Here is a 16,285-nt window from a genome sequence, read left to right as displayed (position 1 = left end):
CCCTTACAGTAATTATAAGCACGTCATTGAAAATACATAAATTGGGGATATTAATTAAGATAAACGGGTGTCCAGCATTGGACACCGTGTGATAGTTCTCACAACAATGTTTCGGATATTTAACTGGTCACAGTGATCACAACGAAACAGGTGGCTGGAGAAAGAAATTGTTTTTGCGGCTCGCCTGCTCGAACATGAACACAATCCGCACAAGTCGTCTGCCCTGTGTACATGTTAAAACAGTCATGTGCTGATTTTTTACTTTAAACAAAATAACAGGTCCCACCGAGATTTGAACTCGGATCGCTGGATTCAGAGTCCAGAGTGCTAACCATTACACCATGGAACCACATGACACCAATATGCATACCAATTCTTTTACTGCAGCCAACTCTTGAAGCCATCACCCTCAAATTAATGGATAGGACCAAGCAGTCCAGTCAGCCATTTCACAATAAAATTTCGAAGATACAGAATTACCCGTTTTATGATGGAAGCGGTATTTATTTATTTTTTACGATAAAGAGTATGTGTGCACCTAGATGCCAATGTCTTCTTAACACAAATACTGTTTTCTCCCACACATGGCTGAAGGGCTGTGAAAGACTGCAAGGTGCTTGGTTGATAATCACGAAAGTAAGCTTTTACAGCTCACTGCCCTGTCATCTACTATGTGTTTCACATTATTGCTAATGTGTGTACCCACTCTTCGTACAAATATATTTCAGAAACAATTACGTGCATTTCTCGGAATTGAACGATTACATATCTGGCCTGCTCACCGAGGACATGCTCTAAGCATGTGCCAACGGTGGCGATACTGAGCCTCTGAAGAACGCCATATACACAATAGCACAAGGAAAGGAGAGAACGAATAAAGTACACCACTCGCGCCACCTACGCACATTTCTACAGAAGATGGGGGCGGTCCTTGGGCTCACTGAGGTGACGCTCAGACTAACTCGGCCAACCCGAACCCGTGTGATCAAAATGCAGCCCCGTAAGACCAAGGGAGTCTGAAAAAGTCTCGGATAGCAAATATTACATAACACCGGAACAACCCCGGAAATTACTGCCGTCAATTTAGAATGTTAAGTGGGGACGCAGGGGATGGACAGCTCAGCAGGGGACCACCATGTAAAGCTCTAAGGACCGTAAACCAGAGCTATCAAGTTTCTCGTGGCCATGCTTGAGAGGGTCATTCAATCCTGTAATGGTTTAGAATTATGGGACTTGTAGTATTCCAAGTCCCAGAATCAAAAGAGGAAAAAGGACAGGCCTGTATGGGCTTCCCACCAGGGTTGCCAGATTGGGCTAGTTCCAGCACAATTCTATGTCAAGACCAGAGGCTCGGATTATGCTTTCTTCCTTTACTCAGTAAACTCAAGCAGCATACAAAAAAATATAACAGTTACAACTCATAAAGATGAACAACACAACCAAAACTACATTTCCCAAAATAAATTCCTCAGGTGTAGTTCGTTCTCTTTATGCCCATGAACTTTAAATTCACATGATTCCATCAACCAATCCCATCCAACACAGCCGCTTTATCCTCTCATATCTGTGGCATTCTAAACTTATCATCACTCAGATGTTCAAAAGGAATTTCAGTCAGCAGCGCAGGAATAGAAAAACGCATGACCCGTTTTCACTCATACACCTGGACTGCCGTTATTACCTCAGTTCCAGGGTTTGTTTCTTTTTCCTCTTTCTGCCCGTGTCATACGAGTGTCAATTCCCCGGTCACGTGACACCACATTCCTCTCCAACTTTTTTTTTCTTTTTCAAGAGAGAAAAAAAACATAGATAAATAAATAACTTTCAAACAGTACATGTTACGCAGGGTTAGTGAATTCTAGTCTCTCAAGTCTATCTGGGCAGGTGTAATGTCCCTGCGTGGACCTCCTCACGCTCTCATGCGTCCCTCGGCCCCAAAGAAGCAGGCTGACACAGGAGCTGGGGTGCAACACGTCCTACACTTTATTGCTCCAGACATAACTGCCGCGCTGGGCGGTAACCCCTCCCTTTCCTGTTGCGTGGGGCGCAGCCCACTCAAACAACTAACAAACAAAGAGAGAGGACTGTTCCTCTCTTTAACTCTATGGTGGCGACACCACACCCTCCCATCACTAAACAGTCAGTTGCGTTCTCAGCCCATTTCTTCAATGAGACGAGTAGGCTTTTTCCTGGTTCTCGGTGGACGGCGGATCCATGCTTGTAGAGGGTGCCATCCATTCTTCTGGTGTCACGTCATCTCCGGAATCTTCCTTGTCTCCCTCATAGGGGGCGTCCCAGTGGGAGAACGAGTCACATGTGCTTGGTCCTTTTGCATGATGAAAACCAGGCATCCTTCTAAAGTGCGAAGAGTTTCGCGTTACGGACCGGTGATCTCCTTCGGCCGTGATGAGCGATCCTTTTTTCTTAGTGATGATGAGTCGCTCCTCATTGAACGGAGTCACATTCTTGCGCTGTTGCTGCTGTCGGACTACGACCATGTCCCCTGGTGCCAGGTCGCTCTCTTTGGCTCTGCGCTTGCGGTCGGCCGTTTCCTTCATGTGTTCCTTCATGAGGGAGTCTCTTGTTCTCATTTCCGCGTCCTCTTCGTATTGTCCATCATGATCGGGTGCCTGCGGTAGTCGCGTTCTAATCATTCGTCCGAACATTACCTCTGATGGTGACTTCCCCGTGGTGCTGTGTGGGGTGTTCCTATAATCACGCATCAGTCGATACAGCATTTTTTCAACAGGTTCACCTGTGAGGCGTGCGATCTGAGTTGTGCGCTTGATGTTGCTCATGAATCTTTCCACCGTGCCATTTGCTTGAGGCCATAACGGTGTTACCTTGCGATGACGGAAACCCATGTATTCTGCGAATCTTTGAAAATCTTGTCCCGTGAAAGGTGGTCCGTTGTCGGACTTTACAATTTTTGGTATGCCATATGTTTTGAACATTCGATCCAGTGCCGGGATGGTGTGATGTGCGGCAGTGGATGGGATGATCTGTAGGTCGGGATATCTAGAGTATTCGTCTATGGCTACCAGGATGTATTCACCTCCTTCCATGGGCCCAAAATGGTCGATGGCGATCTCTTCCCAAACTTCTTCTGGTAGTGTGGTCATTCTTAGTGGTTCCGGGACTGTGTGAGGCTTTACGATGGCGCAGGTGGGACAGTTAATTAATAGTTCTTCCACCGAGATGTCTAGTTGGGGAAACCATAGCTTTTGCCTCAGCATCCTTTTTGTGGACACAATTCCCCGGTGTCATTCATGCGCTAGCTCTAGCACCTTCTGGCGTAAGCTTCGTGGTATTACTAACTTTGTCCCCTTTAGTAGTAGTCCTTCCTCTGATTTTGCAAGTTCTTCTTTCACGGCCAAAAAGCACGTAATGTCTTGTTTGGTTTCCTCATTCATTGTCTCTCGGATCTGTTTTGCATGTTTCCACCTTCCTGTTTCAAGGCACCTCAGGATGATTTGTATTCCCTGGTCTGCGTTGGACTCTCTCGTTATTTGTTCTGTGTCGAGTCCTTGCGGGGTGCTGCTGTGGACGACATATCTGATGTATTGATCAGCAATAGATTGTTCGGGTTCGCTCTTTATTTTGGGGTGTCGAGAAAGAAAATCCGCAGGGTTTTGTTCTTTTCCTGGTCGGTGTATGATGGTGAATCGATAATCCTGCAGCCTGAGTGCCCATCGGGCTATCCTTGGTGGCATTTTGGCTTGTGGGTTGCCGTAGATGAAAGTGAGTGCCTGATGATCCGTCACCACTGTGAAAGGTTTTCCGTATAGGAACAGGTGAAAATGCTCGCAGGCCCAGACAACTGCCAGACCTTCCTTTTCTGCCTGAGAATAGGCTTGTTCGGTTTTTGATAGGCTTCGACTGGCGTAAGATACTATGTGTTTCCCGCCTCCGTCTTTGTCGTCCAGTTGCGTGAGAATGGCACCCAGCCCAACGGGACTGGCGTCTACAACTAGTTCTGTTGTCTTCTTGGGGTCAAAGTACGCCAAGTATCGGTCATCTGAGATACGGTCCTTGATGGTCTGGAATGCTTCTTGGCATTTGGTTGACCACACAAACTCAGTGTTTAATTTGGTTAGAGCTCTCAGGGGTTCACTGATGGAAGCAAAGTCACATATGTATTTTGTGCAGTAGCTTGCGAGCCCCAGGAATGATCTGAGGTCTGATGTGGTTGTAGGCGGTTCAGCTTCACGGAGCGCACTGACTTTCTCGGGGTCTGGTGTTATGCCCTTTTCTGAAAATATGTGTCCGAAGAATCTGAGTGTGTTCTTGCGGAACTCACGCTTTTCTTTGTTGAGTGTTAGTTGGGCTTCCTCTAAGGCCATGCAGACTCTCATCAATGTGTCGTCATGTTGTTCTTGAGTTTGGCCAAACACCAGAATGTCATCGCTGTAGTTTAAGCAGTTAGGCACATGCTTGATGACATTGTGGATCTCTTCTTGAAAAATTTCGGCCGCTGAGGATACTCCGAAACTGAGTCGCTTGTAACGGAATAAACCTAGATGGGTGGCAAATGTTGTTATGTATCGCAAGTTTTTGCTGAGCTCCAGCTGGTGGTAGCCTTTGTTTAGGTCTAACTTCGAGAACGTTGTCGCCCCATTTAAGAGCTGTATCATGTCCGTTATCCGGGGGGCTTGGTGTCGTTCTCTTAGAATGGCTTCATTCGGTCTCCTCATGTCTACTTATATCCTAATGTCTGGAGAGTCTCGCTTGGGTACTGGTACTATGGGAGAGACCCACGGTGTAGGGCCTTCCGCGGGCTCAATGATGTCGGCTTCTAGTAACTTAGTTAGTTCGTTTTCAACTTGCCGTTGAATGTTGATGGGGATGCCCCTGTAGTGCTGGGCTACTGGAGTGACATGGGGGTCGATGTGAAGTTCAATTTGTTTTCCTTTTAGTTTTCCTAGGCCTTTGAATAGTGCCGGGAATATTTGATCGATGCTTGCTGTTGTTTCTAGATACTTGTGCACCATGAGGCGGTATAGTATGTGAATGAGCCCCATCTCTATGGCTGATCGATAGCTCAAGATGCATCCACTCTCGGTGGCGGCTTCTAGCACGTGCATGGGGATGCTTTTCTTATGCTCTTTGTACTGGCATGATGCCATGAAGAACCCTTTGCAGGCTAGGGGTGTCTTTGAGCCATAGGGATAGATGAGGGCTCTTGCTGGCTGTAGGCGAGGGGCGTTCGGTATGCTTTGGTATACCTCTTTGCTTATCACGTTCACGGTTGCTCCCGTATCTATTAGGAATTCTGCCGTTGTTTGGTTTATTCGTATTCTTAGCATCGGGCTGTGTTCTTTGGCCTTGTCATTTCCAAGGGCGTATAGATATCCCTTCTTCCGTGGTGCTTCTTGTTGCGTTTCCGGCCTGCGGAATCTCTCTTCTGAGGATGCGCTTGACACACTCTCTGATTGTGATTGTTCTATGAGGCATCTCACATATCTTCTGGGTCGTCTCCTCGCTTTTGGCTGAGTGGCTTTGCTCTCCCTCCATTCTCTCCTCTCTTGCCTTCTTTCCGGTTGGTCGTCGTGAGGACGGCGCCGCCCTTGTTCCTGGAAGTGGTGCGCTGCCCTATTGTAGCGGGAGGTTTGGTGTTGTTCTGGTTCCATCAAAGGCTTCCCGTTTCTGTTGGCGCCTCTCATTCTGCTGCGAAAAATCAGGCATACATACTTGTAGTGGTCTTCGCCACCACATGCGGAGCACGTCTGTCCCATGGCCGGGCAGGTTCCTTCGTGTGGATACTCGTGGCCACACCTGTAGCAGAAAGGGTCTTGGTTGGTTCTTGCCATAGCCTCCAGCTTATGGATGCTTTCTTGCTTGCCGTGCGTGATCTTTATGTCGTCCAGGCCTTCCACTTGCGCTGCAAGGGCAGCATCAGATCTCGCTAGGCGCAGGATCTCTTCTAGACTCCTCGGCTGCTGTAGTAGTCTCTTCCGGAATTCCGCACTTTCGCACCCCACTATGATCTGTGACCTGAGGGCCTCCTCATTCGAGTAGTTGTTGAAGTCACAATGCTTCATTTTTGATCTCAGTCTCATGACAAATGCGTCTATGGACTCTCCTTTGTTTTGCTTGGTAGTGTGGAATATGTGCCTTTCGTAGTCTACGTTTGTGTGAGGTGTGAAGTACTCTGTGAGCGATGTCTTTAGCTTGATGTATGAATCTATGGTGTCTTCCGGCATTTCCTCAAGGATATCTCGTACATTGGAGCCAACTGCATGATTTAGAAGATTTAGTTTTTGTTCATCCGCTAGTGGACCAGCTGCCTTCAGGCATACTTCAAAGTCTCTCAGCCATCTTCTCCACCTTGACCCCAGGGTGCTTGTCTCTGTGAGGTCAAAATTTGCTGGCAATTGGGCCAGAAGGCTGTCCGTCATTTTCCTGTGCGGGGACGCTGGGACGGAGGATCCCTCCTCATGTGCTGGTGTTGCTGGGACTGTGAGTGATGCCCTGCGGGCTGGGGTCGCTGTGGCGGTAGGTGATTCCTCACCGGAACCACTCATGGGCTTGAGCTGGGTTGACTAGTGTCTGCAAGCGCGGTGACGTCTGACTGCCACTATGTGGCGCTGTGTCCGAGGGGATTCACTCTCCTCGTGTCAAATCAGGTATGGGTGGCTACGTGGGGCCCTATGAGGCCTTGCAGATGTGCCTCTGGACTCACTGCCTGCACTGGGGTTCTTGCTTACCCTTATACGCAGTGCAGCGTGGGCACGATGTGTCTGGTGATCCTCTGCCATTGGCGGGAGGCCAGAGCTCCTCAACCGCCCGGATGCGCGGTGCGGGGAGCCGCTGCTCCACCCGCGGCGCTGGATGCACGCCTGCCGGCGTTGGTGCCGTCGGCGGGAGAAAGACTTCTCTTTCCTCCGCCCGGAATGTTGGCACACGGGGAGCTGCAACTCCTGCTCCACCCGTGGGATGCGCGCTTGGGGCCTCTTCCGGCTGTGGGAAGACTCACGCTCCGACCCTCTGTCTTCGGCGGTCGGAGGGCGGAGGCACCGCGGGCGCCGGTCGCTGCGACCTGAGGTGGCGGGAACAGCGGGGCGCGTGTCCGCCTCGTCGCCAGATGTAATGTCCCTGCGTGGACCTCCTCACGCTCTCATGCGTCCCTCGGCCCCAAAGAAGCAGGCTGACACAGGAGCTGGGGTGCAACACGTCCTACACTTTATTGCTCCAGACATAACTGCCGCGCTGGGCGGTAATCCCTCCCTTTCCTGTTGCGTGGGGCGCAGCCCACTCAAACAACTAACAAACAAAGAGAGAGGACTGTTCCTCTCTTTAACTCTATGGTGGCGACACCACAGCAGGCTCACTCGCTGGTATATTCCATCTACCACATATCCTTGCAAACGGGACGATGGTTTTCGTTTTCCCCTTAAGTGGTATCTGGGATTGCACCTTTCTGGAATGTCCTCAAATGGGCTCTCAGAAGTAACTGCTCTTTCTTGCAGACCAGGAGTGTTCAGCTTTCTTGGTGTGCCATTAGATCTTGGCATCGGGTGGCTACGTGGCGCGTGTACCACTGGCTGGTACAGTGATTGAGTGACCAGTGACACGGTCCAGATTCTTCTCTTGTGACTTCCTGACTTTCCAGCCGGTACGGTGACTGACTGAGTGGTTGATGTGACAATTCAAAATCTTCTCCTGTAACTTCTTGGTTTTCCTCCCACAATTTAGAAGGTACTTTCTTGAAATGTGAGATATTTCTTGTCACAGTTTCATTTCCTCCTGTGGCGGTAACCATACTGTGTTTTGCTGCGCTAACTGTCCAAGGCTGATACTCGAAGTTAAGAGACATTATCTTGGGGGTGGCATGGTTTTTGACAATGACTGTGTCTCCAGGTATTAGCTCTCGGTGGCTGGCTCGCCGGGAGGCACTCTCTCGTTCATTCCGTTTTCTTCTTTTGGCCTCAATAGCTGGAATATCTGGTTCAGGTGCTATCCATCAAGGGTGTATTGAGAGTTCAGCATGCATAGGTACTCCAAACATGAGTGCGGCTGGGCTGATTCCTGTCGAGGAATGTGGAGTTTGTCTGTGAGTCCTCAAGAATCGATACACTGCTTTCAACCATGAATGTTTTGTTTCTTTGGCAATTCGGATGACTTTGTTGAGTGATCCCATAAACCGTTCAGCATCAGCATTCGCTTGTGGCCATCCAGGTGTGATTAGTTTGTGCCGCACATTGAGATCTTGAAAAAATTGACGTAGCTCTTGACTAGTGAAAGGTGGTCCATTGTCACTTTTAATTTCTGATGGGATCCCATGCATTGCAAAGATTTTCTCTAGTGCTAAAATCAGGGTCTCAGCATCCGTGGACTTCACATGCTCCATTTCGGGGCATCTACTAAATTCGTCGTCTATCACAACAAGAAGATAACCTTCTCCAGCAATGGTGCAAAGGTCTGTACTAATAGCTTTCCATCATTTAGTACTTCTTGAAGCGTTTTGAATAGGCTCTGGGTTCTCTGTTCTCTGTGTAGCTTGGCAGGCTGCACAAGTTTTCACTAGTTCCATCACTCGTTGTTGCATGTTATCTGTCAGACTTGCTCTTGCCCTCGTAGTGTAGCTGAGGAGTTCTTCTTGCCAATCTACCAAACTGATTGAATAAGAAAACAACCAGAACAGTTGATTGGCCAAAAGATGGAAGACCAACGAAGAACCCGGAACAACAGAGGGCAGGATACTACAACAGGATGTCTCAGGAGCACAGGTGATGACCCCAGGTAACTGCAAGAAGAGCACCAGTAACCACCATGCAATTCGTAGCAGTACTTAGAATAGAACCAAATAAAATAAGACTAACCTGTATCTTGTAAACACCTTGGACTGAAGAACCGGGTAAGTAGTTTCTAGGAATGGGTAGAACAGCCAGTAGATCGTGGAAGCCAGATGCAAAGGTAAGAACAAATCCAAGAAATAAAAAGTTCCAAGACCTAACCCGACGGCACGCGGACGCCTAAAAGGTACACCAAGGCAGTCTCTAGTCCGTGTACCGAATAGTTCAAGGTCCCAAGAACAATCCAAGGTCAAGTACACTTCCAAAGTCTAAATGCCGTGAGTGGAGCTGAGTTCCAGGCGTTGAAGGTCAGTGGGGTTGAAGGAAAGGATTGGGAAGCAGTAGATCCTACAGTTCCGTGCGGGCTCCGCTACGAAGAAAGGCAAATCAAAAAAAAAACGTTCCGAGGTCGTGAAGCGGTGCGGGCAGCAGCAGTACAAGAGGCAAGGCAGGGCAGATCCATAAAACGGTCAATGGTCGAAGAAACAAGGCGGTCAGCAGAGGCACAGGGGAATAGGCAAAACAATATCAATGGAGGGCCGTGGTCGAAGAAGCCAGAAGATCCGTAGACAGACAAAGTTCAAAGAACGAGGAAACAACAAGAGCCTAAGAATACAAGATTCAGAAGCGCCGACTCGGAGTAAAGGCGGAGCTTAAATAAGGTGTCCTGATGTAAATGGCGTTCCTCAACGTGCTTGGCGAAACCAGGAAGTACAGGCAGGACGCCATATTTTCCATGCCAACCTCCAAGATCCCGGCAGCCAAGACCTTAAAGGAACAGTAGCTACCGATCCTCTGTCTAAACGCGAGTCAGCACTCCCACGTTTAGACATAACTTGATCTGTACTACGTCCCAATACATTTGAACGTTGCCAATATCTAACAGGTTCCTTCCCCAAAGAAGCCCCCAACCTTCGAGACTTCCAAAAACGAGACAACAACAAAGGGGCATGAACGTTCTCCGCCGATTCCCAGGTACGATCCTCCGGATCGTAACCCTTCCAGTCAACATAGTAGAGTCTCCTACCATTCCGCACTCTGGTATCCAAGATCGCAGATACCTCGTACTCTACCGCACCCCTTACCTTGACGGGTGGAGTGTGAGTCGGGAGCCGGGTCGCGGGATGGCAAGGTTTGATCAGGGACACATGAAAAACTGGATGAACCTTCCAAGACTGCGGGAGAACCAACCGAACCACAGCCGGGTTAATGATATGGGAAATTGTATACGGACCAATGAAGCGTGGGAGCAAAGGCTTCCGGCCCGGTAAACGTAAATTACGTGTCGACAACCACACTCTCATACCTGGTTGGTAACTCGGAGCAGGGGTACGATGTCGATCCGCATAAAATTTGGCCCTCTTTTGAGCCTCCACCAGATGCCGTTTCACTTGGACATGGGTACTAGAGATGTCACGAACACAGGCAAGGGCAGCAGGGTTATGTATTGGTAGATCAGGAACAAGAGGCAAAGAACGTGGATGTTGACCAAAGAGGGCAAAAAAAGGAGAAACCTGCGTAGCTGTGTGCAGGGAATTGTTATAGGCAAATTCAGCCAAGGACAATACAGAGACCCAATCGTCCTGGCGCTGAAAAATGAGACATCTTATGTATTGTTCCATAGTGGCATTCAGACGTTCGGTTTGCCCATCTGTCTGAGGATGATAAGCACTAGAGAACCAAGCCTCAATACCCAAGGCAGTCGCTAATGCCCTCCAGAAGCGCAAGGTGAATTGAGGACCCCTGTCTGATATTATAACTGAAGGGAGACCAAACAACCTGAATATGTTCCGTAAAAAAAAATCCACCAGTTTAGCAGCTATCGGAATACCCTGACAAAGTACAAACACTGCCATCTTCGTGAAGTAGTCAATAACTACCCAAATCGTGTCGAAACCTCCCACCACAGGAAGTTCTACAACAAAATCCATAGAGATGAACGACCAAGGACGATCTGGGAGAGGCATAGCTTGCAAAAGACCAACCGGTTTACTGTGTGACGCCTTGCACTGAGCGCAAACCGAACACGTAGCTGTGTAGTCTGTGACGTCTTTAAGCAAAGAAGGCCACCAACACCACCTTCTCAGTAATTCCTCAGTCTTCCTGATACCGGGATGAGCAGCCAAAGCTGAATCGTGACTCCATTGTATAGCAGTGAGTCGCGTTTCCGAATTAGGCAGAAAAATCTTACCCTGTTTATAGGGCAGTGAATGTACTATATCCAAACCATAATCGCCCACTTCCGGCGGATTAGTATGAAGCCATTGCTGGATCCTCGATTTAAGTGACGGACGCAAGGAACAACCACAAACCACCTGAGTAGGTAATAACGGAGCACCGGTGATACGAGAGGGTTCTGCGGGTCCGTGAAGATGAGAGAGGGCATCTGCTTTAGAATTCATTGAACCAGGGCGATATGATATAGTAAAGTCAAACATCGAAAAGAATTCGTCCCACCGTGCATGACGTGCAGTAGTGCATTTCACTGACTGGAGAGCCACTAGAGTTCTATGGTCGGTGAACACCTGAACGGGCAATTTTGACCCCAACAAATGATGCCTCCATACCATAAAGGCGTCTCGAATAGCCAATAGTTCCCGCTCTGTGATCGTATAATTCCGTTCATAAGGCGTAAGTTTCCTTGAATGAAAGGCCACAGGATGTAGTCCAGTATCATCCGGGCAATATTGAGACAATATAGCACCTAGGGCAACATCCGAAGCATCAGCCTCTACGATGAACGGTTGAGTTGGATCAGGATGTTGGAGAACTGGTGCTGATGTAAAAGCAGACTTCAGACAATCAAAGGCATGTTGTGCTTTCTGGTTCCAATGAAAGGGCGTTTTAGAACTAGTCAAGGTCGTAAGGGGACAAACAATAGTTGAAAAGTCCTGAATAAAACGCCTATAAAAATTAGCGAATCCAAGAAAGGACTGTAACGCCTTCACAGTGTTGGGAACTGGCCAATCTAGAATGGCAGAGACTTTATTTCTGCTCATTTGAACCCCTTTGTTGGTGATGTTGTAACCAAGGAATTCGACTTCTTGTACATGGAACATGCATTTCTCCAATTTGGCATAAAGTTGATTGTCACGCAGGCGTTGTAAAACCCTGCTAACACGAACAACGTGGGTGTCATAGCTGGGAGAATAAATCAGGATGTCATCCAGGTATACAATCAGGTATTGATCCAGCATATCATGAAATACTTCATTAATAAAATACTGAAAAGTGGCTGGGGCATTGCTTAGGCCAAACGGCATAACTGTGTATTCATATAGACCGTATTTAGTTTTAAAAGCGGTCTTCCATTCGTCCCCCTCACGTATGCGTACCAGGTTATACGCCCCACGTAAATCCGGTTTAGTGAACAACTTGGCAGAGCCGAGTTGATCAAGCAAAACCGAAATTAGGGGAATCGGATATTGATTCCTGACTGTAACCGCATTCAAGGCCCGGTAATCAATGCAAGGGCGAAGGTCCCCCCCCCCTTCTTCGGGACAAAGAATAGGGGAGAAGCCGCTGGAGAACGTGAAGCCCGAATGAAACCTGACTCTAAGGATTTGTTGATATATTCCTTAAGAATGATGTCCTCCTTGGGTGTCAAAGAATAAATCCGACCTGACGGTATCTTGGCCCCCGGTACTAGTTCTATCGGACAATCATAAGGCCTGTGAGGAGGGAGGATTTCTGCCCCACCGGCATCAAACACATCCTGATAGTCGTGATATTCTGGAGGTAGTTGAGTATTAACCACAGCCCCAATAGTGGGAGCTGAGTCCATGAGCGCAAAGCTAGGACTGGAGGATTTCTGACCTGGCGTCAAACAGTATTGATCACAATAATCCGAAAAGAAACTCACCTCCCCAGTGTGCCAATCGACCACCGGGTTGTGTAGTTTCAACCATGGAAGCCCAAGGATCACTTTCAACTGAGGAGCAGCAATGAGGTCAAATATGATTTTTTCTGTGTGCCCACAATCTGTCCTCATGACCAATTCTGAAGTACTTTCAGTCACCGGACCAGAAACAAGAGATGAACCGTCCACAGCATTAACGGCCTCTGGGCAATCCTTGGGAACTACAGGTATGCCCAAATCCCGAGCATAAGTACTGTCAATATAATTCCCTGTGGCACCTGAATCCAAAACCACTTGAACCACCCTCTTGCCCATGGAGGTGGAAGCGAGGGTAACGGATAAACAAGAAAGCGTAGACACGATGGGGTCACTACGAGAACTACCCGGCAACTGTACCCCTTTTATTGCCGGGCTTTCGCGTTTCCCTGTTTCCTAACTGGTTTCTTGGGACAAGAACGTAAGAAATGATCGTTTGATCCACAATAGAAACAAAGACCATTTTTCTTCCTGTGTTCCCTGGTTTCAGTTGACAATGGCCCACGCAATGCTCCTATTTGCATTGTTTCTGAGGGTCCAGCTACGGGTAATGAGGCGGTACCAGTAATTGGAGGAATAGGTCTCCGTTCCCCTTTTCTCTCCGCTTGTCTAGAGTCGACTTGTAATACTAGATCTACCAACTCAGAAAAAGCAGTAGGAACCACTGGTATTGTGGACAGAGTATCCTTGAGGGACTCAGACAATCCTTTGTAAAACAAGGATGCCTTCTTTTCCTCAGGCCAGTTAGTTTCAGCAACCAATTGGTTAAATTTGGCCAAATATGCCAACAGAGATGACGTACCCTGTTGTAAACCCAACAACTGCAGGTCGGTAGCTTGTGTGGCATACCGTGTATCAAAAACCCGACTCATAGCATCAATATGGGCATCACAGTCATACAAGAGATGACTACCCCCTTCAAGTAATGGGTTGGCCCATGCCGCCGCCGTACCACCCAGGTGCGATAACAAAAATGCCGCCTTGGTGGTTGAATCCGGAAATGAGGACGGCCTGCATAGAAAATGTAACCTACATTGATTTAGAAAGGTTCGATAAGCCTTCGGGTCACCTGTAAACCGCTCAGGTGGAGCCAGGGGAAACTGGGCGGTCATATACACAGGCCCGGTATTATGACTGGAAGCGGGTAGTCCAGAACCAGATCCAGCCGCTGGGGAGGATACCCCCACACCAGAAGACTGGATTCCTGCCTGTAACTCATTCATGCGTCTTTCAGTGGCCGCATGAACACTGGCCATTTCAGTACGCAATTCAGCCACCATTTGCATGATGGCTGCCAGAGAATCGTTGGCATCCATTGTAAGAGGCTTCTGAATATGTCAGACTTGCTCTTGCCCTCGTAGTGTAGCTGAGGAGTTCTTCTTGCCAATCTACCAAACTGATTGAATAAGAAAACAACCAGAACAGTTGATTGGCCAAAAGATGGAAGACCAACGAAGAACCCGGAACAACAGAGGGCAGGATACTACAACAGGATGTCTCGGGAGCACAGGTGATGACCCCAGGTAACTGCAAGAAGAGCACCAGTAACCACCATGCAATTCGTAGCAGTACTTAGAATAGAACCAAATAAAATAAGACTAACCTGTGTCTTGTAAACACCTTGGACTGAAGAACCGGGAAAGTAGTTTCTAGGAATGGGTAGAACAGCCAGTAGATCGTGGAAGCCAGATGCAAAGGTAAGAACAAATCCAAGAAATAAAAAGTTCCAAGACCTAACCCGACGGCACGCGGACGCCTAAAAGGTACACCAAGGCAGTCTCTAGTCCGTGTACCGAATAGTTCAAGGTCCCAAGAACAATCCAAGGTGAAGTACACTTCCAAAGTCTAAATGCCGTGAGTGGAGCTGAGTTCCAGACGTTGAAGGTCAGTAGGGTTGAAGGAAAGGATTGGGAAGCAGTAGATCCTACAGTTCGGTGCGGGCTCCGCTGCACCTTTGGCGGAACGAAGAAAGGCAAATCCAAAAAAAAACGTTCCGAGGTCGTGAAGCGGTGTGGGCAGCAGCAGTACAAGAGGCAAGGCAGGGCAGATCCTTAAAAGGGTCAATGGTCGAAGAAACAAGGCGGTCAGCAGAGGCACAGGGGAATAGGCAAAACAATATCAATGGAGGGCCGTGGTCGAGGAAGCCAGAAGATCCGTAGACAGACAAAGTTCCAAGAACGAGGAAACAACAAGAGCCTAAGAATACAAGATTCAGAAGTGCCGACTCGGAGTAAAGGCGGAGCTTAAATAAGGTCACCTGATGTAAATGGCGCTCCTTAACGTGCTAGGCGAAACCAGGAAGTACAGGCAGGACGCCATTGTTTCCATGCCAACCTCCAAGATCCCGGCAGCCAAGACCTTAAAGGACCAGTAGCTTCCGATCCTCTGTCTAAACGCGAGTCAGCACTCCCACGTTTAGACATAACTTGATCTGTACTACGTCCCAATACATTTGAACGTTGCCAATATCTAACATTATCCATCCACATCCTGGATTTTAAATATGCCGTTGTTTTCACAACACCTTGATGCCCACTATGTGCTAGTCTGAGGGCTCTGTCTTCTAACGAACTGGGTAGTACAATGCGATGGCCTTTTAATATTACTCCTTCAGAAGCTACTACAGTAAGTTCATGACGGATTCCAAAAAGAGATTGAAGTTTGACTTGTTCCACTACCGTATGCTGAGCCATAGATGCAAGGAAGTTTTTCCCATTTCCTGACTGTATGGCTGTTATAGTGTGATTTAGAATGGGGTCTGTCTCAGTTTCAATAGCGATCTCTTGCAGTGACAATGCTCTTGGGCGGGCACAAGCTACCACATGGCATACATGTTCTTCTGTCTCTCTTGCGTGATGTTCCTCTTCTTCTGTGGCAGGTCGCGGGTGGCGTGATAGATAATCAGCTGGATTATCTTTTCCTGGTCTGTATTCTACATCTATGTTATATGGCTGTAACTGAAGCATCCATTTCTCAATGTGTGCTGGTGGATGAGGTGACAAACCTTTAAATATTGGTATGAGAGGTTTGTGATCTGAAAACACTTTTGTTTGTTTGCCTAGAAGGTAAACGTTGAAATGCCTGCATCCCCACAATATTGCTAAGGCTTCTTTCTCTATGTGTGCGTAATTCTTTTCTATTTTCGTCAGAGCACGACTGGCAAAAGCAATTGGGCAAACGTTTCCATCATTGTCAGTCTGGGTAAGCACAGCTCCTAGGCCAACTGGGCTGGCATCAACTATAAGTTCAGTATGTTTCTTGATGTCAAAGAAAGCCATCCATGTGGATGCAGATAATGTATCCTTGATTTGCTGAAATGCCTGTTGATGAGTATGCAACCACTCCCATTTTTGATCCTTCTTTGTTAAATCACGAAGAGGACTTGCTATGGTGGTTAGATCTGGAATAAATCTTGCGCAATACGTCGCCATTCCCATAAAACTTCTTACTTCAGTAACTGAGGTGGGTGGCTTGGTGGTTTTTATATCATTGACTTTGGCAGGATCTGGTGATACCCCTTTTGCATTAAAAATATAACCAAAATAACCTAACTCTTCTTTTCCAAATTCACATTTTTCAGCATTCAAAGTTAATC

At 47.8% G+C, this 16,285-nt stretch overlaps 1 non-coding gene across 1 annotated transcript; it reads right to left on the bottom strand.

Moving 5' to 3' along the window:
• Positions 1-277: 277 nt before the first annotated feature.
• Positions 278-349, bottom strand: TRNAQ-CUG (transfer RNA glutamine (anticodon CUG)). The gene has a single exon. It is a non-coding gene; the product is annotated as a tRNA-Gln (tRNA).
• Between the last annotated feature and the right edge of the window lie 15,936 nt (positions 350-16,285).

The sequence above is a fragment of the Ambystoma mexicanum genome, assembly GCF_040938575.1.
Source record: "Ambystoma mexicanum isolate Mex_15411 chromosome 12 unlocalized genomic scaffold, UKY_AmexF1_1 Mex_chr12_unloc.2, whole genome shotgun sequence".
Taxonomy (NCBI): domain Eukaryota; kingdom Metazoa; phylum Chordata; class Amphibia; order Caudata; family Ambystomatidae; genus Ambystoma; species Ambystoma mexicanum.
The sequence above is the reverse complement of the archived record's forward strand: the minus strand, read 5'-3'. Positions and strand labels throughout refer to the sequence as shown.